The sequence below is a fragment of the Nyctereutes procyonoides genome, unplaced genomic scaffold, assembly GCF_905146905.1.
Source record: "Nyctereutes procyonoides isolate TBG_1078 unplaced genomic scaffold, NYPRO_anot_genome, whole genome shotgun sequence".
Taxonomy (NCBI): Eukaryota; Metazoa; Chordata; class Mammalia; order Carnivora; family Canidae; genus Nyctereutes; species Nyctereutes procyonoides.
The window spans coordinates 65,843,515-65,864,599 of record NW_026575049.1 but is presented as its reverse complement, the minus strand read 5'-3'; the positions used below and the strand labels follow the sequence as shown (position 1 = coordinate 65,864,599).

Sequence of the window (21,085 nt, the reverse complement as noted above, 5' to 3'; positions counted from 1 at the left end):
TCCCAGGGATTTGGGTATCAGGAAAGGACAAGAACATAAGAGGAGTGAGTGTGCGTGCGTCTGTGTGTGTGCGCGTGCATGTGTTTGGGGGACAAATGGTCTCCCTTTCCTCCGCCCCCTTGTCTTACTGGTCAGTAGTCTTTGGATGGGACCAAGGGACTAAGTGCCCCAGCGGTAACACACCCTAAGCACATGGTAAGCACCCCAGTGAGGAGACTGGTCACCTTCATTCAAGCAAACAATAGAGTTCTTCATGAAGGTCCTCACCCTGTGGGCTCCAGAAGTCACTGAAAAGGGAGCTGCAAGCCTCTGGGCCTGGACTGATTTGACCAAGGCCCAGGATAGAGGAGGAACAGAGACGTCAGCCGGGAGACAGGCATGGGCTGGGCTGGGCAGCCTGCTCAGATGGTGCCCTGGGTGGGCGCCACCTGACCGCTCCTCGTTTGTCAGGTGCTGATAAGTCCCTGCCCTGCCCCCGATGGGGGACATGTGATCCTTCCATGGAGGCCGTGGATTCACTCAGGTTAGACTTCTCCCCCTAAACAAGTATGAAAATAAGCGACCAAAGACCTCGTGAGTGAGTCCCTGGCCTGGTTCTTTTTGGCTGTGCCAGGCACTAACCCGGCATTGTGCTAAAGACGCGAGCCTCACTGCGAACTCCCTGGTTTTTCAGTATTTATAAGTTCCCTTTTTACGTAAATGTGTACGTGTAGTTTGCATTTTTAGTTAACAGTCTAAGCTGGACTGTTAACTAAAAATTAACAAGATCTAAGCTATTAGATCTATGCTGGAAACAGATACGCATTCTCGGTTGCATAGGGTTAATTATTTTAAATATTTCTGATTTTGGTTAACCAGATGCTGTAGTATGTTCGCTCTGGAATTCACATGTACAGAATTACTACCTAAACTTGCCACATAGGTCCTTATTGACTTCAAAAATAGTTTTGAAACATTTACCTGGTATGTTTTGAAACTTTGGTATTTTTCACTTACTGGTATCAGAATTGAATATATATATACAAACAAATTGTTCCCTGTTTGGTAAACTGAGACTTGGGTGTGTTTACTGTGATTTTGCACAAAAAATCGACAAGAGTTACAAGTTATTAGATGGGAAAACTAGAAGCCTCTGGAGGGAGTTCTTATTCCGTTTTCTGTGGTCGTAGCTGGAGAACGGTGACTGTATTCCTGAAAGAGAAAAGCACAACCAAGAGCTGTGAATACAGCCCAAACGGGAGATTGTTCTGGTAGCCACTTGGAATTTCTGTCTCTAGGATTCTGTGACGAGTGAGGGGACCAGCATCGATTGAGTACCTACCACTTAACCCATTCTGCATGAGGTTTTTAGCAAAAAGGCCACAAAATCATCCTCTCACAAGGGAGGAGCCCCTCAGTCCCCACGTTGGGGTGTTTAGATATTCAGGGTATTTGCTGAGTACCTCATAACCCAGGTGTTTTCCTGTAACACTGAAGCCAGCTTCAACTTAAAAAACAAAAGCAAAATGTAGCTCTATAAGAACTATATGTGGGAAATGTTTGCTGAGTAAAATGTGGTTGGGAAAGCGGGTCTCTACATGAAGGTTGGGAAGGATGGTCTAATGTCCAGGACTCCGTTTTTTTGGTTCTTTTTTTTTGGGGGGGGGAGTGTAAGATTTTTATTTATTATTTATGCATGCATGCAAGAGAGAGCACACTAGTAGTGGAGAAATGTAGAGAGAAAGTGAGAAGCAGACTCCCCACCAAGCAGGAAGCTGGATACAGGGCTTGATCCCAGGACCCCGAGACCATGACCTGAACCGAAGGTGGACGCTTAACCAACGGAGCCACCCAGGCGCCCGAATGCCTGGGACTTCTGAGACACAAAGTGCCCTAAATGTCCAGGATGATGGCTGGAGGTCCAAAACCTGCAAGGTCCTCCCTTAGACACCCTGAGCGTGTTAACTTGGTTTTTCTTCTTCTGAAGAGAAGGGAACCATCCTGGAAGGATGGAGATCATCGATTTTTGACAGATCTGTGATTACGTTCGGACCTTACCAGGTTGGCAGCACCGGTCTGGGTCTGGGATGACCTTACATTTTGAAGGGGGAGGTGCACCCTAAGTGCAGAATGCAGTAAACAAGAAAAGCGCAGAGTGTTGTGGACCCCCGCCAGCAGAGATGTGAGGGAGAACCAGTGGTCCAGCCCTACTCAGTGGCTCAGTAAAGCGTGGTGGCTCTTGCTTTTGTGGTCAGTGTAACTGAATGGCTGTGGGGTGTGGGGGGTGGAGAGGAATGTTCCTTGACTCAATTACTCAATTTGGAGATCTTCTAATATCAGAGAGCTCAGAAAGTTAACGCCTGTGCCTTTTCTGATTCAGTATCACCCCCCGCCCCCCCCTTGGCCTTGCTGTCTCCCATGAGCATGATCAGTTGCCAATTGCTGGAAAAATCAACTTTGCCTGAATGTTTAGGAAGCTATCTGGGATTTTCAATGTTTTTCTTCCTCTTAAAGAATAATAGAGCAGGCTCACATTTCAGGGGTGGTGGTGGTCATGGTTCATCTCTTCTGCTCCCTACCTCATTCTGCTTCCTTGCTCAAAAGAACTTCTGGGCCCAATCATTCTCTCTGAAGAGGTCATCATTTCAAGGGCAGTGAGATCGCATTTACAGTTTCTAGGTGAGAAAAATCCGAGGCTCTTGCCTTTGTCCTACTTCCCGACGGCAGTTGGTGGGGAATTAAACATTGATCACCCTCTTCCTCTCAGCTCTACCCACCCCGCGTCAGATGGCATAAGCCGAGAGAAGGCAGTGCTGGCTCTCCTGTTTACCATCCTTCCTTCAATGCCCCCCACGATGCTGGCAGCGGCCAAGGAGGTGGCGAGATTTCTGCCGCTGCGCCAGCTGGGCCACCTGTGGAACCACTGCCAAAGTCAACATGTGCAGCCTTTGTGTCTGGCCAGTAGGTTTCATAATGGTGGTTAATGGAAGTTCCTGTTCAGACACCCTCGAGCTCGTTCTGTAATTCCGTCCCTAGAGGGCCCGAGCATCTTCTCTTATGTAAAAGCCAGATCTTCAGGGAACTCTCAAGATTTCTCCTCTAACTGATGACTTGGCAAGGTCCTAGGAGGCTCTGTAAGTGACCATTAGAAGGAGAGGGCGACATTCCTGGTGGCCGTTCTGTAGAAATTTGTAGTATTCCTCACGTGTACCAAGTTTTGTTCTGGAAAGGTGGGAGGGGGAGGCACAGAAATGACCAGGCCGTGAACTCGGAGCCCTGGTGATGTTGGTGTGCCTCACCCGTGAAGGAGAGGCGGGCACGGGAGGCGCCGAACTACAGATCCCGCGCGGGGAGCCCAGCGGAAGGGCCGGGTGGACGGGCCGCTTAGGATGGAGCCTCGCGGGGCTGACGGATCACGTGCTGAGTCACCACACCGGACACCTGAAACGAAAGTCACACTGTGAGCTAACTAGATTTAATAAAAAGCAAACAAACAAACAAAAAAAAGAGGATGGAAGCCAGTTTCCTTGTTGGGAGGCCTTCTTTGAAAAAGGAGGGACGAATGCCCATGAGGGTGAAGAGAGGGGAGAAGGAAAGGTTCTTTTCGGGACGGGTCGTGTCCTCTGCCTTTGGGGCCCCCGAGGGCTGCAAGCTGTGCAGCCTCGGGGCCCCTCCGAGCTGGCGTTGCCGCGCTGCTCTGGCCAGCCTGAAGTCCTTAGGGTTTCTGTGTTCCCTTTTGCTGCGGCCCCCGGGTGCCCCTTAGTCAGCCGCGCACACGGACGGGCTGGGCCAGCCGGGAAGGCTTGGCTGTGCTCTAGAAGCGGGGCGCCGTGCCGGGAGGGGGCCCGTGGCAGCGGGGCAGATGCTTTGCAGGAGCGGGGTGAGGCCCCTTCCGAAGAGACCCGGAAATCTCTGGCGGGACAGCTTGTGGAGACCTGCCCCGCAGCTGCTCAGCTGCAGCGCATGACCCGCGGATCAAGGTTTGTGTCAGTATCGAGAGCTTCACTAGAACAAATATTCATCCAAAAATAAACTTCCCGTTCTTCCTGTTTTTATAACTGGCCTATTTCCTCCGAGTTTGAGGCTGGTCTCCAGTTCCGTGGGTTATTAATCTTCAGAGGATCAGGACCTCTATAGAAGTATTTCCTGTACATGTTTATCTACCCAGCCCTAAATTATTTTCTCCAAATGATAAGAGAACTTTTCCATGCTGGTGTGTCAGACGCTTCCTCTGAGAGGTTTCAATTAGGCAGCCCGGCGAGCGAGGCCAAGCCCGAGACGTCCGTCCCAGCACCCGGGAGAGGCGGCGGCGGCCAGGGGCCTGCGGGGTGTCCGAAGGCGCCCCCAGCTCACCGCGCCACGTGGCAGCCCCCCACCCCCCACCCCCGCGGCCAGAGCCCTAGGAGCTGAGGTGCTGGCTGCAGAGGCGCCTACTGCATCTGCCCCTTCTTTGAAGAATTTAAAATACCCCTCACTGGGCCATCATTTGTTCGAGAAACATCTTCCAACTTTGCCCCCTTGACAGACAAGGGGACACGACCATATCCTTGGTGCTCGTGACTGTGCACAAAGAAAAGAGGAGCCGTGTGGAAGCTCGGGCCATGCTCAGACCCGGTGGCCCAGCGGAGGAGCTCGGGGAGGCGGGCGCGGCCTTGTCCCGCGCGGGCCCAGGACCCACCTGCCTCTGGGACAGGAGCTCCCAGCTTCCTGTGCATACGATGCGGGGCCAGCGTGCTGCTGAGTGGTTCTTAAATGAAAGCCTTCTTGTGCGACTCTTGCCGAGAGGCCGTGGGGACCTGGCTGCAGGGGTGGCGGCTTGTGCCGCAGCAGAACTTGGAGGGAAGCCAGCCGCCTCTTGCTCAGGCCTTCCCGGGTGGGGAGTTTTTTTTTGGGGGGGGTGGCCCGTTTTGCACAGGGCGCCCCCCTTCCCCTGGGCAGTCCAGGTGGCTGGGTTGGGAATTTCTGTGCCAGCCCACGGCCCACCGCTTTCCACCTGCACGGTGCAGCGTGGTGGCCACCAGCCACCTGGGCCGTGGGGCGCTCTCAGTGATGCATGGGTGACCTGAGACGTGCCCGGAGTGTAAAATAACACAGTGCACTTTGAAGACTTACTACGAAGAAGAATGTAAAATAATTTCTCATCAGTTGGATGACTCGTGGCAAGGGAAATATTTTAGATACATTGGGCCACGTCCACTGTATTCTAATGAGTTTTGCCTGTTCATTACTTTTTTTAATGTGACTATTAGAAAATTTTTAATTGCACAGGGGGCTCACATTACATTTCTCAGGGACCATGCTCCTGGTCTGTGTGGTGAGATCAGCTGCCAGTTTTGTGTGGCTTTGAAGGTGGTACGTTCCCAGGGGCTGGGAGGGGAGGGGTACCCCCTCTCCCTGGTGGCCTGGCTGAGGGGAGACCCAGCCCTAACTGGACTCTCTAGGACAGTGAGTAGGACAGCCTCCTTCTAAGCAAAGAGTTAATAACTTCATAAGCAGTTATTTTTAAAAATCCTTTTAGAAACACCCCCTCCTGGCTTAATTTTTTTTTTCTTAGCCTGCTTTGCAGACTAGCCTCCTTCCTGGAAGCTTCCTCCACCACCACCACGCACCCCCTCCCCCCATTCAGAACTCCCCGTGTCAGCATGGGGCCTGCAGGGATGCTGTTGTCCATAGGATCTTCCTGTTTTGTTTTATGTTCTTGTTTAGATTGTTCATCTATTCCCGGGTCAGGCTCCAGTAGCTGCCACCCCAGGAACTACCCAGTTAGGCAACAGAAGCCACTATTTCAGACCCGTGCATCTTTGGAGTGGAGTGGTGGGAGTGAAGCTTAGCAAAGTCCTGCTCTGACAAAGACAGTAGTACAGAACCACAGCCAACCTCCTAATGTCTGGGGGTGCCATTTCAGGTTGGGGGGGGTGAGAATCCCACTGGTACCTGAAAGCCCGAAATAATTCCTGTCGCAGGGAGGAGTGTCATGTTGACTTCAGAAGGCCAGGAACCTGTTGGGTTATATACTTAGCATTTTGCCAGAGGCTCTTACAGGGTGAAATTTCTCGGCTGGTGCACCTGTGCCCGGGAGGGGATTTCTGTCCTCAGCCGTCCCAGCAGCTCCACACCAAGGAGCTCCATTTTTTTGGTGCATTTTGTCCATACTTCTGTCCGTTGAATAGTGAACTTCTGGTATAATCAACATGAGAACCAGCTTTTCTCCAGTGCTTGTTCTGTGTGACATGCGTTATTACACGTAAGTTAATTGGCATCACAGACTCCAGTATACCCCAAAGTAGGAGCCATTGTTTCCCCCTTTTGCAGATGGAGAAACTGAGTTTAGAAAGATAAGTTCCCTGAGATCTCATGGCTAGAAATCAGTGGGGCAGGGAGTACAGTTTGGGTTGTGGAACTCCAGAGCTGAGGACTTACCTGTAGGGTGTCACTCAGCGCTGCCCAGACCAGCCCATGAACGCGTTGTTCCATTCTGCACGCGCGTTTGTTTATGGACATGTCTGCTGGTGCAGGCTGGGACACGACACCAGGGAGGCTTTGATTCTGGGTTGTTGAAAAGCTGAGCTGAGAGTTGAGGAGTACTGTGAGTGTCTCAGAGCTTTGCTAGGAGGACAGCCTCTCACATGGCTTTTAAAATGTTATATGCTACAGCGTCTTCTCCCCAGGGGGCTTTTTGGCTCCAGTGGAAGGTCCCAGCCTATCTGGAAAGATGTTCTGTTGGCCTCTCCAAGGTGCCTTGCAGTTTATGTTGGTGCAGAAAGGGCAACTCCACGGCTTGCTGGCTAATTTGGGGAGGTTTGGAAATAAAGGAAGGGGTTAAGAGCTGTCTGCTCTGGAGTCAGGCTCCTGTCTTCATTCATTCGCCCTCTGGATGGCTTCATGGGTTGGGCTCTTTGCTTCTGGGCAGTGGTCTCAGTTGCAAAATGGGGATACTCGGTACCCATCTCAGATAACTGCTGTGCAAAAAAGGACACACAAAGGCATTGTTACTTGGCTCATCAGGTAAATGTCAGTTAACATTTCATTACGAGGTTCATTAATGCCATTTAATGCTGTATGATGGATTAGAGTCCTACACAAAATGTACTAGAAAGTATGATCATGTGGCCCCAGTTTTTTTGTTCTAAGGCAAACACATTAGAATTTATACCTTTGTATCTGAATGTGTAGCTTTGTACTTGAGTGTTGTATCTTTCAAAGCTATGACCTCACCTCAGGAAGCAACATGCATATCTTGATCTCTGAGCCATTGGCTTTGAAACATTTTCAAAAGCCTTTCCTTTTTGGAATTCTCGGATGGAAAGAAGTTGATTATATTAAGTATTTAAATTGTGAGGGTGGGGGTGCCTGGGTGGCTCAGTTGGCTAAGCATCGGCCTTTGGCTTAGGGTCAGCATCCCAGTGCCCTGGGATAGAGCCCCACATGGGGCTTGCTGCTCAGCGGGGAGCCTAGTCCTCTCTGCCTCTGCCCCTCGCTCCCCATTTGTGTGTGCTCTCGCTCGCTTGCTTGCTCTCAAATAAATAAATCTCTTTAAAAAAAAATTAAATTGTGAAAGTAGATTCTAAGTTTGGAAATGGCCTTAAGTTCTTTAGAGCTAAGTTTAGTTAATAAGTCGAAAATAAGCTTTGGTGGTAGATCTGCGAAAAGTTAAAAAATGGCGTTTTAACTAGAAAGTCAGGGTGAGTGGGCAGTATTGACTCAGATCTGTAAGGTTGTATTTTTGGAGTACGTATTCATCTTTAGACTAAGTGTCTTCAGTGACACTTGCAGCTGGGTTGGCATTTGGGGTTCATGTAGCTGGTAATGGGGCTGGGAGCAGAAGGTTCCCTGCTTCCCAGGAGTAGAGGCCAAAACCTGGCTCTCCACGTTGTTAACTTGCCTTCTACGTCCGTTTACCCTTTGTGATACACAGAATTCAAAGCTGGGTGTGCGAGAAGCCTCCCTCTTCCTTCTGTATTGCCATGGACTGCTGAGCACCTAGAAAGCACCATTGGGCTGGCCCTCACTAGGGGTGAAGGAAAATGCACGTCCCCATTGAAAACGGTGGAAGAAAGTTCGACTTCTGTATCTTTAGGCTCAGGATGACTAATAGGTTTGTCCGGAAGGGCTGGGTCCCGAAGCAACCTTTGGATTATTTCCTACAGGTGGAAATTAGAGGTTGCCGTGTTCAGTGTATCCTAAAGGTTATCTTGACTGTGGAAAGAGCATCGGGCTTTAGAATTTGGCTGGTCAAATTCCGGTGCTGCTCTCTGTCGCTGGGTTGCCTCTAGGGTCATAACTTGAATTGCATAGGCCTCGTTTCCCTCCTCTGTAAAGTTGGATCGCAGTTCCACTTCAGGGGTGTTGAGAGAAAGGGTCAGAAGAGGTACATCTATGGCATCCCTGGGTGGCGCAGCGGTTTAGCTCCTGCCTTTGACCCAGGGTGTGATCCTGGAGACCCGGGATCGAGTCCCACGTCGGGCTCCCGGTGCATGGAGCCTGCTTCTCCCTCTGCCTGTGTCTCTGCCTCTCTGTGTGTGTGTGTGTGTGACTATCATAAATAAATAAAAATTAAAAAAAAAAGAAGAGGTACATCTATGGAGAGCCCCCAACAGGTGTAGACCCTCCACCTCTCCCAGGGTCCTGAGAATGACACCTCACTGCCTTGCAGAAGCCCCCAATCCTACATCAGAATATGCCGCCTGCTGCAGGGAAATTTCCCCAGTCCTTTGTGAGGTGCAGCTTGCACTCCTGAAAGGAGAATTGCCAGTTCCTATCTGCTTTGAATCAGGCCAGACGTGTAGCACTCAGAAGCTATAACAAATTAAGCTGCCTAAGGCCCTTCTGCCTCTTAAAACAAAAGCTTTCCTGTAGCTAACCTAGGCTAGCCTCGGCAAGGTGCACACTGGCTGCTCAGGTGAGTGAAAGGAAACGCTCAATGGAATGTTCAGTATGAACTTGATTTTGATCACAGGTCATTTCTTGGTTGGATTTAAAGGAGGCCCACTTTCAGGTTTTAAGCTGTTGGCCAAGTCCCTAGTTTTTACTGTAGTTCTGGTGTCATCCTTAATTGCACCGGTCATTCAGGGAAGGCTGGCTGGGGTCCCTGACTTGGGGACCCTGGCAAGATGAAGAACTAGGCCAGCAGGGTCACAGGCAGCCTCCAGCAGGGACCCCTCACACTTAACTTCCGACTTCCCTTGAACCACCCTGTTAGGTTCCCAGAGCTCTGATTTCTCAATTTTTGCTGCCCATTAAAATTACCTGGGGGAAACCCTGAAAAATCTGGAAATCTAAGCTGTGCCCCAAACAAATTAGATGCCAATGTTTTTGTTTGTTTTGTAAAGGCCAAACTCCCAGATGATGCCAGTGTGCAGGCACGTTTGAGAAGCAGTGCTTTAGGTGACGAGATGAAAAGTCTTCTGGTCCCGTTCCTCCTGAGTTGACTTGTCCTGTCTATCCTCCACAGATTATCTGGGGCGAGGGTGTCCCCTCTAGGGGTTGAACCTGCCCGTTCCAGTCAGTAGTGAGGTCTCAGTGGCATACAGCTATCATAACAACCTGTTTTCTTAGGAAACGTTTATACATTCACAAAATGAAAAGAATAGTTTAAGGGATCCCATGCACTCATCACCCAGAGGTTCGTGTTTCCTTTGCCCCACCACACGCGCTTTTTGGGGAAGTGGGGGGAAGGGGTGGCCTGGCATATTTTAAAGCAAATCCTAGAGGTCATTTCATCTATAACTACTTCAGTGTGTATCTCTAAGAGATTAAGGACTTTTAAAAAAAATAACCACAATACAATTAAGTCTTTAATCACATGTAATAGCATATCTGGACTCAGTTTTCTTCCAGTTTGTCACAAAAATGCACTTACACATTTGCTTTGTTCCAATTAGGGTCCACACGAGTATAATTCATTTTTAATAGTGTGACGTCACCCCGGGGTAATTAAACCATCATTGTGTGCACACAGGTGAGGATGCACATGCAGGTCTGACAAAAGGCGTAAATGGCATACGGCGCATCCAATGTTTACAGGAAGGTCTCTCTTTGCTCCTTACCTTCCTTAGTTAGCCCTTCTGGTGAGACCTTGACCTGTGCTGGAGGAAGCGTTTGTTGAGGCCCCAGTCACAGCCACCGCTGTGCAGCTCTGCCTCTGCCTGGAGGCATAGTGTCTTTGGTGAACTTAGAATAGAACCTGAGGCTGCTTGCTGAAAGACAGTATGAGTCAGCTCTGTGGACAGTTTCAGATTTCCTGCTCCTTTGCTGAAGGCAGTGGCTGGGAAGGGCTGGGACTGCCTCTTGGGCTCCTGTCTGGGCACTGCTGAGGGGTCCTGTCCTGCTGCTTCTCCCTGAGCATTCACCTGGGACGTGTGCTCTGATGCAGGGACCAGCCAACTCAGCCCTGCTTCCTTAGGGTGCAGCTGGTTCTGTGAGGCTTCACCTCCAGTTAGACCTCTGGGTTTAGGTCCAGGTGATGACGTGGGGGAGGGGGGCAGAAAGACTGACACAGTCACCAGTCACCACATTGACACAGTGTGGCTCTTAAGAGCTGGGATGCTGCTGGAATTTCTTAAAGGGACCGATGACTGGAGAGCCCCTGGGATGAATGGGTGGCAAGTATTTGTGGGGAGTGGTCAGGAGAAGGACAAGGATGGAGGATGGGCAACCTAAATAATTGGACTCTGGCTCCTTCCACAAATATCTATTTGTGTGCCCACTCCGTATACATCATATCAAATGAGAATCTCCTATTTCCATCACCATATTTTTTTGCTTTAGAAGAGCTTTGTCTTGATTTGGATTTGCATGGCAAGGTTTTTATTCCTCCTGTCTCTGTATCATGGTCAGGTTACAGAGCAGTAAACAAGCATCTTAATATGTAAAGGCAACTCTGATCTCTAAAGTTGTTCATCACCGGATTGTTTTCAATAGCAAAAGGTTCAGAAAACCCTAAATGTTCTTTAATAGAAACATTTATAGTGGTTAAATAAATCGTACTATATTTCTATGATGGAATATCGTACAGATGTAAAAAGGGAATGAATTTGTTCTGTGTTGCCATTTGGAAAGATCCCCAGGAGGTAAAAAAAATAAGATCCAGAATATGTGAATAATATTATTTGTATAAACCCTTGAAGGATACACAAAAAAACCTTTTTTTAAAAAAAAAAAGATTTTATTTATTTATGAGAGAGAGAGAGAGGCAGAGACACAGGCAGAGGGAGAAGCAGGCTCCATGCAGGGAGCCTGAGGGGGGACTCCATCCTGGGTCTCCAGGATCAGGCCCTGGGCCGAAGGCGGCGCTAAACTGCTGAGCCACCCTGGCTGCCCCGGATACACAAAAAAAATTTTTAAAAGACGTTTGCTACTGGTGTGTTGGATGGAAGAAGGACCAGAGCAAATAGGATGTGGTGGGAAGATACCTTTTTTTTTTTTAAGGATTTTATTTATTGGAGAGAGAGAACGAGAATGAGGGAGGGAGAGGGAGAAGCAACTCCCTCACCAAGCAGGGAGCCAGACGTGGGGCTTGATCCCAGGACCCCAAGATGACCTGAGCCAAAGACTGACACTTAACCAGCTGAGCTCCCCAGGCACCCCAAGGGAGTATCCCTTTTTATATTTTGATTTATGAATCATAAATGTGTTACTTATGCAGAACAATCACATATCCTGCAGATAAATTGATGGCTTATCATGCCTGGGCTAATCTTAGACAAGCTTCTGACCACTCCTTGCCTGTACTTAAAACACCTCAGAGTCTGGTATGTTCTGAAATGATCAGTGAAGCTTTGACCAGCCCATGGAATATGTGCCATATTTTTCTGTGATGCCTTACTCAAAAGCAGATTTATAAATATTTGCTTCTTTTCTGAAGCCCATGGGCTTTTCTCCTTCCTCACCCTGAAATATAAACTGAGCTGACATCTGAATTTTAATCAGAGAGGACAGGGAACGCAAGCCACCTACGTCCTCCAGCACAGTTGGTTGCCCTCTTAGGAGGAGGAGGCATGGTGGGAGAAGCTGCGGGCCAGGGTGAAGGGATTGGGATGGCTTCCCTTCCCATCTCTCGTCTCTCTGTGCAGTCTTCTGTTTCTCCCTTGGCATCCCGTGTGCCATATTGTCTGTGCATTTGTCTTTATTTCCAGCTTCTACTGAGTGGTAGCAAAATCCCTTGGAGCTGAACTGGTCCTATGCTGGTAGCTAGGAAGGTTCTAACATTAAGACTTGTTATTCACGTTTGGCACCTTAGTATTAGGGACAGTTTCTCTACGGCGTACAGGAAACAAATGAAATGCGTGCAACAGTTTTCTCCCTCTTGAGTGAAGAAAGAAGGGCGGAAAGAATCTGGAGGAGACTTGAAGCAAAGAACATGGTTGGAGTGGATTTTTTTTAAAAGTGTTTTAAAAGATGAAATTCAGGGATACTCAGGACCTATTCTGGGCTCTGCCACAAGTATACTTTATATGTTTTATGCCAGTTTGTGCATTTGGGCCTTACTCTTTGGTTTTGCATCTGTAAACTACATAGGACCCACATTCATTGGTCATTCTCCTCACTATTCTGTTTTAGCCTTCTGGTACTAATTTTAATAAAACTGGTAGGCATCTAAGTGAATGGAGAGAGTAAGCCCTCCTTGCTCCCTTTTTGTCCTTGAATGAGTACTACAGTGAGAACTGTTCTAGGAGTGAGCACTGACCAGGTTGAAGTTTGACCAGGGACTTGTTATCTCACTTACAGGTGTTTTTCTCTTTTGAGTAGAGCTGTACCCATGAAAATGGCATGTGGCCCTAATTACCCTTGGCAGCTCTGGAGGAGGCCAGCATACAGCCTTTTATTTGCCTCTTCTCCAGTCTTGGGAGGGATCACTGTATTCGTGATGGAGCACCAAGTGAGGTAGTTGGCCAGCATTTGCAGTCCATGTTAAAAGATGAGTGTGTGCTGCATCTCTAATTACCAGGGTCCTCTCAGTGGTAGCAACAGATCAGGAGGGGCACATGGACAGTTGGTCCCCAAATCTTGACCAACTCCAGAGTGCATGTGTTCATTAAGAAAAAGAGCCTCTCTTCTCCTTTTATTTATTTATTTATTTTTAAATTTTATTTATTTATTCATGAGAGAGACAGAGAGGCAGAGACCCAGGCAGAGGGAGAAGCAGGCTCAATGCAGGGAGCCTGACATGGGACTCGACCCCAGGTCTCCAGGATCAGGCCCTGGGCTGAAGGTGGCACTGAACCGCCAAACCACTCGGGCTGCCCCTCTCTTCTCCTTTTAAACGTACTCAGACTCTGGCTTCTGTTCTCATGTTGAATATAGGAAAATTAACTATGCATATATGAGCTTCCCCTATGAGGCTTACCTAGCAGAGAGAGAGCAATGATCTTCTCTTGGGAAGATACTTTGGATTCTCCTCTTTCCTTTCCTTTCTCAGCTTTTTTATGACCACCTTTGGAGATTCCTGAGAGGGGAAGATCCTTTAAAAGGTGGTGCCAAAGTGAGTGATCTGTAAGCCTTACCTGATCACTTGCACTCTGTTGACCAGCAAGCCCTAACTCAGATTCGTTGGCCCATTTTAAAAATTTCTGATGGAACTAAATGTTGATGGCGAAGTCCAAAACAATTTTCAGAGAAACAGTTTTCGGAGTAATCTGTCGCTTTGGCTGCCCTTCTGGTGATTTATTTAACCTGGTACCTGAGAATTGTAGTGCCGGTAAATATTCTGGACACCGACCATCATCTACTTCTCTTGGTCTGGAATCACCTCTGATTGCCTTTCAGAACCAAAAGTTATCAGGGGGACAGAATTGAGGGATGGTTTTGGGTTTTGTTAGGTAGGTAATATAGACTCAGAGTCCAAAGTTGTGAGCCCAGTTTCTGGCTCCTACAACTAAATTTGAACAAAAACCTTGGCTGCCGGCCATAGTTTACTCCTATGTCAAGTGTCATTGGTCTAGAACTAGAAATCTCTTGAAGTTTGCTTTAGGATTCTAGACTGCTCTTCTAGTTTTTTAGTTAATATCTAAGGTCTCTAAGATGTGAAACCCATAAATTATTTATCCCCCCACCCCTGCCCAGGGTGCTGAGTTAAAGAACTAAAAAAAATAATAATAAATAAAATAAAATAAAATAAAATCCTGTTAAGCCTTATACACAATATCTTTTGTTTTGATTAAAAATGAATAAATAAAAAAAATAAGGAAACATTTCCCAGTTATTTGTGTGATGGGGTTCAGACAGTGACAAAGAATACATTAAATTAGTAAACAGGCCTGTAGATGCCTGTAATGCTCTTACATTCTACCACCTAGATGTCACTTCAGGTGAATGTTTTCCTTTGCATTTTCTAAATGTTCTACAGTGAGCTTACCACATTTTGTAGTAAAAAAGAATATACATTACAAAAGTTTGCTACTACCTTTCTGTCTTTTTCCTCTTTCCATCTAATTTTCATCCCCAGTCCCTATTTAAGCCAATAAAGGTTCATATGTGTTGAATGAAATGAAAGAAACTCTGGTTTACCAAAGGTTTACCATTTGTTAGGCACTGAGCTACAAAAATGTGTGTGTGGGGGGTCTTTTCGGGAGTCTCAAATCCAATAGCAAAGGTGACATGCAAGTCACAGCAAAATGCCGTAATCAGTGGTACTGATTGCCATGAAGACAAAGAGAATGTACTAGGCTTCATTTCCTACCTCTAGTCTCCGTCTAGGATAAAAGTCCTGTGAAATCGTAAAGCTCAATGCTTGCATATGATCCAGCCAATGTTGACATTAGCTGCTGTTGTTGACCAATGTTGTTTGTAAGGAAAAGACAGTTCTAGCTTTGGGGTGAGATCCACATCCTTTTAAACGGGTGTGTTAGTTTAGGCTGGCCTCTTAGATCCAGGGTCAGAACATAGCTTTGCTGCCAGTCTCTTGGTCTTGATCTACCAGCATTGCCAGCCTTCTTTTTTTTTTTTTTTTTTTTTTTTTATTTATGATAGTTACACACACACACACAGAGAGAGAGAGAGGCAGAGACACAGGCAGAGGGAGAAGCAGGCTCCATGCACCGGGAGCCCGATGTGGGATTCGATCCCGGGTCTCCAGGATCGCGCCCTGGGCCAAAGGCAGGCGCCAAACCGCTGCGCCACCCAGGGATCCCGCCAGCCTTCTTTACACTCCTCTCTCTTCTCTGTTCACTTGTGTTAGTAGGCAGTTTTCTCGTGTCGCTGTTACCCATCAATGCCTTGTAGAATTCTGGAGGTTCAAAGACTGGATTAGGTTAAGCCCTACGTTTTCCAGACAAGGGAACTGAAGCACCAAGAAAAGTGACTCTGCCCAAAGGCACATAACTAGTGGGAAAGCCAGGCCCAAGCTACTGCCTCCCAACAGAATGAATTTGCAGGATTTCTAACTCCAGCAGTGTGTGTTTTTTCCATAGGTGAACAGTCAAAGAGCACTGTCGAGAGTTCTCAAGAGAGATTTCCATTTCCACAACTGAATATCTGTACAGCCATGTGACAAAAGTGGCTTCCACTTCGGAAGTGGCTCTAGGTCCAATTCTTCTGCGAGAAAGGTTTGCTCCAGCTAGGAAGCTGCCATTATCTTGGATAAGTGTTTTGTGGCCAGCGTTATGGTAGGTTTAAGACTTCCTAGAACTACACAGCCTTTGAGCAGCTTCAGGTCCAATTCTGTCCTGAAGTTAGGGAAACAACAGAGTGGGCTGGGCTGGGTTGGGCTGATGGCAGATTTGGGTCCGGCACACTCGGCCTGTGTTGGATCCTCATGGAGTGAGTGTATCTTGAAGAATGACCTATCCAACCATAAGCAGATTTTCAACAGACCTCACTGTTGAGTGTGGCACATGATAAATACACTCACTGGTCACTCATTGGGCACTTCCCATGTTCCCTTTCCAGGTCTTGAGGCATCTTCTTCCCTTGAACTTAAAATCTCAGGCACAGGTGTAGGTTTGTTTCTCTCTGCAGCCCATGTCTCTGAGGCCAGGCCCTCTTGCCCTGTTTGTTCTCCAGGCTTGAAGGGTTAATATGGTCTTCTGGTGGAAATCTGGCCTCCAACTTGGCCATATCTCCAAAACCCCTAATGCCCTTACCTTTTCCTTCCTGATTAAGCTCTTAGCTCCTTTCTTAATTTCCCAGAGTGAGTTTCCCATGTTTCTGATACACCTTGGATTCCCTCTTCCACTTTTGTCAGTCCTGCCCTGTCTGAAGGTATTTAGACTCTCTGGGCTAAATTGACCTCGTAATCCAGCCCCCTGTTTTTATTGCACACAGGCCAGGCACAAAATTTGTGGGTATTATCACCATATAGAATGCCCCGCACCAAGTAGGCACAGGGTGAATGTCAGTTCCCTTCACCTTTCCTTCAAGAAATCCACAAGCCTTGAAAGGTCCTCACATCATAAGGTCTCTTATCTTTAAAAGAAAAAAAAAATCTAGGGCACCTGGTTAGCTCGTTTGATTAAGCATCCGACTCAGGGTGGTGATCTCAGGGATGTGAGATTGAGGCCCCCCAACCCCAGGCTCAGTGCTCAGCAGACAGTCTGCTTAAGACTCTCTCCCCTTCCTTCAGCCCCCGACTCCCACACTCTCAAAAAACAAAATATCAGCTAAACATAATAGCTCATGGGCATGTAATCAGTGCAGGTCTTCTGGCTCTGACCAAGCTGAACATCCCCAGAGTAACCACGAGTGTTATAAAGAACCTATTTAACCCTCGTGCCAGCCAGTTACACTTTCAGGAGCGTGGCTGAAAACTGGCTTGGTCTCAAGTGAGACTTGTCACTGTAAGTATGTCTCTGAAATCCTCTCAGTAAGTGACAACAGAAATCATCAGGCTCCCCCTTCCCTTTCTTGAAGAGCCCTCAGCATGCGCATTGGTATTAACTGTGCAATTTCCTATTGGATCGACTGTAAAGTTGTTGATATTTGCCAGTGAGGCAACAAGTGGCCACCAGAAAGGCTGTGTATCTGAGTACACCTCAGATTTAATCTCTATCCAAACAGCTGCCTAAGGCTTTTTTTCCCCCCCTATAAGAGCTAACTGAAGGGAGTTAGAATGGTTTCTTTTGTTTGAGTTTCCTCTCCCAGAGACCAGTCCCAGGACTCCCTTCACCTGCATTATCCATTAATGCAATGGGTTCATTTCTCCAAATAAACAAGCTTTCCTGCCAAAGAAAACAGGCAGCACGATTGGATGCAGGGACTGCCTTGGGACCCGCATCTAAAGCATGTTCTTCATTTTTCTGGGTTGGCCCTCAGTCTCTTTACTGGGCTCTTGTCGGCAGTGATGATGTTACGGCAGCCCTCGTTTCTGAAGGCCCCTCAAATTGTATTAGTCCCGCCTGTGGCTGTCCAGCCCTCTTGAGAGCATCCTTCATTTCTGTTTGTTCAGTTTCCTGAATGCCTCTTCCAGATCATCTTTCACCTCTTGCTTCAAGCTCTGGGGACACATGTGGTTTCAACATAATGTACAGATGTGACTTGGAGGAGGGGAGGCAGGTCTGTGGGCTCACACTCATCAGCCCGACTCTGAAATAGGGAGGTCTTCCTCTTTGAGGGGGTCAGTCAGGGAGGAGTGGAGATGGGAAGAGCCCCAGGCAGCCCCAGGCCCTTTAGATACCCCCTACCGGCCGTGACATAGGGCACTGGGGTGCCGGTTTTGCATCACAAGGAAGGCACGAGCTCCGGCCCTCCTGGACCAGATCACCCAAAGTAACGCCTGTGTGTCTGGTTTCTTAAATTGAGACCTTAACAGAAGAAAGGGCCAATGACCGAAACTACTATAGCGGAAAGACCCGATTCTTTCTTTATCTGCTAAATTCTTGTTCGCCAGTCGTTGGCAAACTTTTTCTTTTTAGTAAATAGTTTCAGCTTTTGGGACCACGGGGCACTGTCACAACTGCTCGCTCTGCCTTTGTGGCTGTAAAGCAGCCCTGGGCGATATAGGAACAGACCAGTGTGGTGGCTGGCCCTAAGTTGCCCACTCCTGCCCGTCTAAATTTATAAGACTTTCAAACATCCCCATCTTTGTTGTTTGCATAAATTCAGGCATCCTCTGTACGTGGCCGGGCCTGTGCTAAGTACTTGTTGTGAGTGATCCCATTTATCCCATTCAGGACAATTCTGTGAAGGTATTAATATTATGCCCATTTTACCGATAAAGGAGCAGAGGCTTAGAGAAGTTGAATAACATAAGGGCCGGGCTGGATTGTGAACCGAGACAGTTTGACTCCAATTCCAGGCTCTTTCACCACTACACAGTACGGCCTATAGATTTCATCACTGATACCCACATTTGCCTTTAGATCTTGACATTAGCCAGTATTTGGACTTTTAGCCTCTCTCCATCCCTGCTGAAAAGCCCAAAAACATGCAAACACATCATTGCTAAAAACTCCTTTACAAATTAGCATGTGTCAAAAACTTAAAATGAGTCCAATCACGAGTTACAATAAATTGGAAGCCAAGTTCTGCTATGCTTCCCAGCTAGTTTTGCTTCCTAAATACCTGAGGATCATAGGAGAGGAGTATATAAAAGCCCAGGAGTCTGAGGCCAGAGGAGTCCAGGCTGATTTCTAGGTTCCAAGACCCAGTGCTGGGTGGGCCTGGAGCAAGCTGCTGCGCCTTGGGATGGCCATTCGTCTCTAACGCCAACCCTGCCTGAGCTGTGAATCTGCTGTACGCGTAGGTGCCACCGAGGGCACACCGATCTCGTGTGCTCAGGGAGACTGGGTATTGCATGCTACAGATTGTTTGCTGACTCCTGATGGTCATTTGCGTGCAATCTACCAAATAGGAATGTTCATTAACGATGGCAGAAACCAAGTTCGGATGCCTTTCGTTGTTGTAATAAATAAGGCGTGGTCTGAAGAAAGCTAAAAAGAGTAAAAAGATTGTGTGTGTGTGTGGTGGGGGGGGGGACAATTCCATATCCCATCACATACAGCAATGTTTCCCAAAGTGTTTTCTTCTCGTGGGGATAGTCACGGGAGGAGGGGTTCCTGTGGTCAAATAAACTTCCGAAATGCAAGACTAAACAAACAGTATTCTCAAGGATATAGTTTGTAGTTTTCCCAAAATGTTTGTTTGGTTGTTTGGTTTTGTTTTTGGATCCTCTTCTAAAACTGTTTATGGGGAACACCCTTTGAGAAATCTTAACCCAGAGACCTTTCCTAGTGTAGACTTTGGTAAATTTCCTTTACGGTGCATGATTTTTTTTTTAATGGGTGTGGTGGTACCAGCAACTGTGGTGGTTATTAGAGCTGGCAAAAAAATTTTTAAACAAGGTTATGTATTTTCTTTTATGTGTGTTTAACTTTATTTTGAAGTGTTTCATCATCATAGAAAAGTTGTAGGAATAGAATGATGGGCTTTTTTTTTTTTCTTTTCTATTTGTTACCTCCGCTAGATGGGCAAAGTTTTTGTTAAGATTTTATCTATCTGGGATGCCTGGGTGGCTCAGCGGTTGAGCATCTGCCTTTGGCTCAGGGCGTGATCCCTGAGTCCCGGGATCGAGTCCACATCAGCCTCCCTGCATGGAGCCTGCTTCCCTCTCTGCCTGTGTCTCTGCCCCTCTGTATGTCTCTCATGAATAAATAAATAAAATCTTTAAAAAAGGTTGTATCTATGTATCTATATATCTATCTGTCTGAGAGTGAGCGCGCACATGTGCACACATATAAATGGAGGGAGAGGGGCAGAGGAAAAGGGAGGGAATCTTGGGCAGACTGTGTGCTGCGCATGGAGCCCACCGCGGGGCTGGGCTGATGATCCTGTGAGCATCACAACCCGAGATCATGTCCTGAGTCGAAACCAGGAGTCAGATGCTTAACTGACTGAGCCACCCAGATGCCTCTGAAGGACTCTTTGATATCCAGTTCCCCATTTGTTAACATTTTACCATAATCGCCGTGTTCTCATTCTGTGTGTGTGTGTGTGTGTGTGTGCATATGTTTATGTGTACACATTATTATTACCATTACTTTTATATATTTTTTAAAAAGATTATTGATTCATGAGAGACAGAGGCAGAGACAGAGAGAGAAGCAGACTCCCTGTGGGGAGCCCGATGTGGGACTCGATCCCAGGACCCTGGAATCAGGACCTTAGCCAAAGGCAGATCCTCAACCACCAAGCCACCCAGGTGTCCCGCTTTAAAATTTTTTTTTCCGCTTTTAAATTTTTAATTAAATTTGATTTATATATTCTTTAATGAACTATACGTTTATTTCTTCAAATTACTTATAGAAACTCAAATTAGGCTAGAGGTTTTTGAATTTCCCCCCATTTCTGCCTGTTGTAAACTGTGTTCTGCAAATGTGAAAAGTTTTCATTAAGCTGCAAGGGGGGCATTTTGATAAGCCTGTAGCTTGCAGCCTTTATGAGGAAAGAATTTGTAGAACCAAGGAGGGCTTCAGCTCAGGTCTACACATGGTCCTAAGCAGTTTGGATTCATTGGATTCATTCGTCAGTTGATGTTCTATGGGGACCATCACAACCATTTGTTGCATGTTTTCAGTCCACTTGGGCGATGTCTTTTGAGGACTGGCCTTGACCCGACACACCCTCCTGTCCTTTGGATTCAGAACTCAAGGGAGCAGTTCAGAGGTCCTAGGCTGTCATAGGACCTCTGTGTTTCAAGTTTCCTGTGGTGACTTGTCACACTTTCAGAACATATCAACAAGGACGATTTTTAAAACAACACCTAGTTTCAATGGTGGTTTTGTTTAACATACATTGGAGCCTCCATATCTATTTTTTTTTTCCAGGCATGAAATCAAAGCTCTCTTTCTCCCTCAGATGGTTTAAGTAACCCAATTTGAGCATAAAGTGAGTCGAGCAAACACTGCTACCTTACAAAGAGATGTGTTGGTATAAGGGGACTATGGATGTGACTTACATAACCTCTCATGGAGTGTTTCCAAAACCATATAAGGAAGCTGGAAATAGTAACCTCTCCCTTGTAATGTCAACATTGAGATCACGAATGAGACTGGGGCTTGTGTCCTCAAAGGAAGCATAAGGAACAACCACTAGATAGTCTTGGGAGGGGAGAGCACCAGGCATTTGTTCATTGGGTGGATACAGCTCTCACAGTGGCCTTTGGACATGTGTGTCA

At 47.2% G+C, this 21,085-nt stretch overlaps 1 protein-coding gene across 1 annotated transcript in view; it reads left to right on the top strand.

Annotated features, from left to right (window-relative positions):
- Window positions 1-21,085, top strand: part of SPRED2 (sprouty related EVH1 domain containing 2) — a 115,702-nt gene that overhangs the window by 39,685 nt on the left and 54,932 nt on the right. The window lies entirely within an intron of this gene.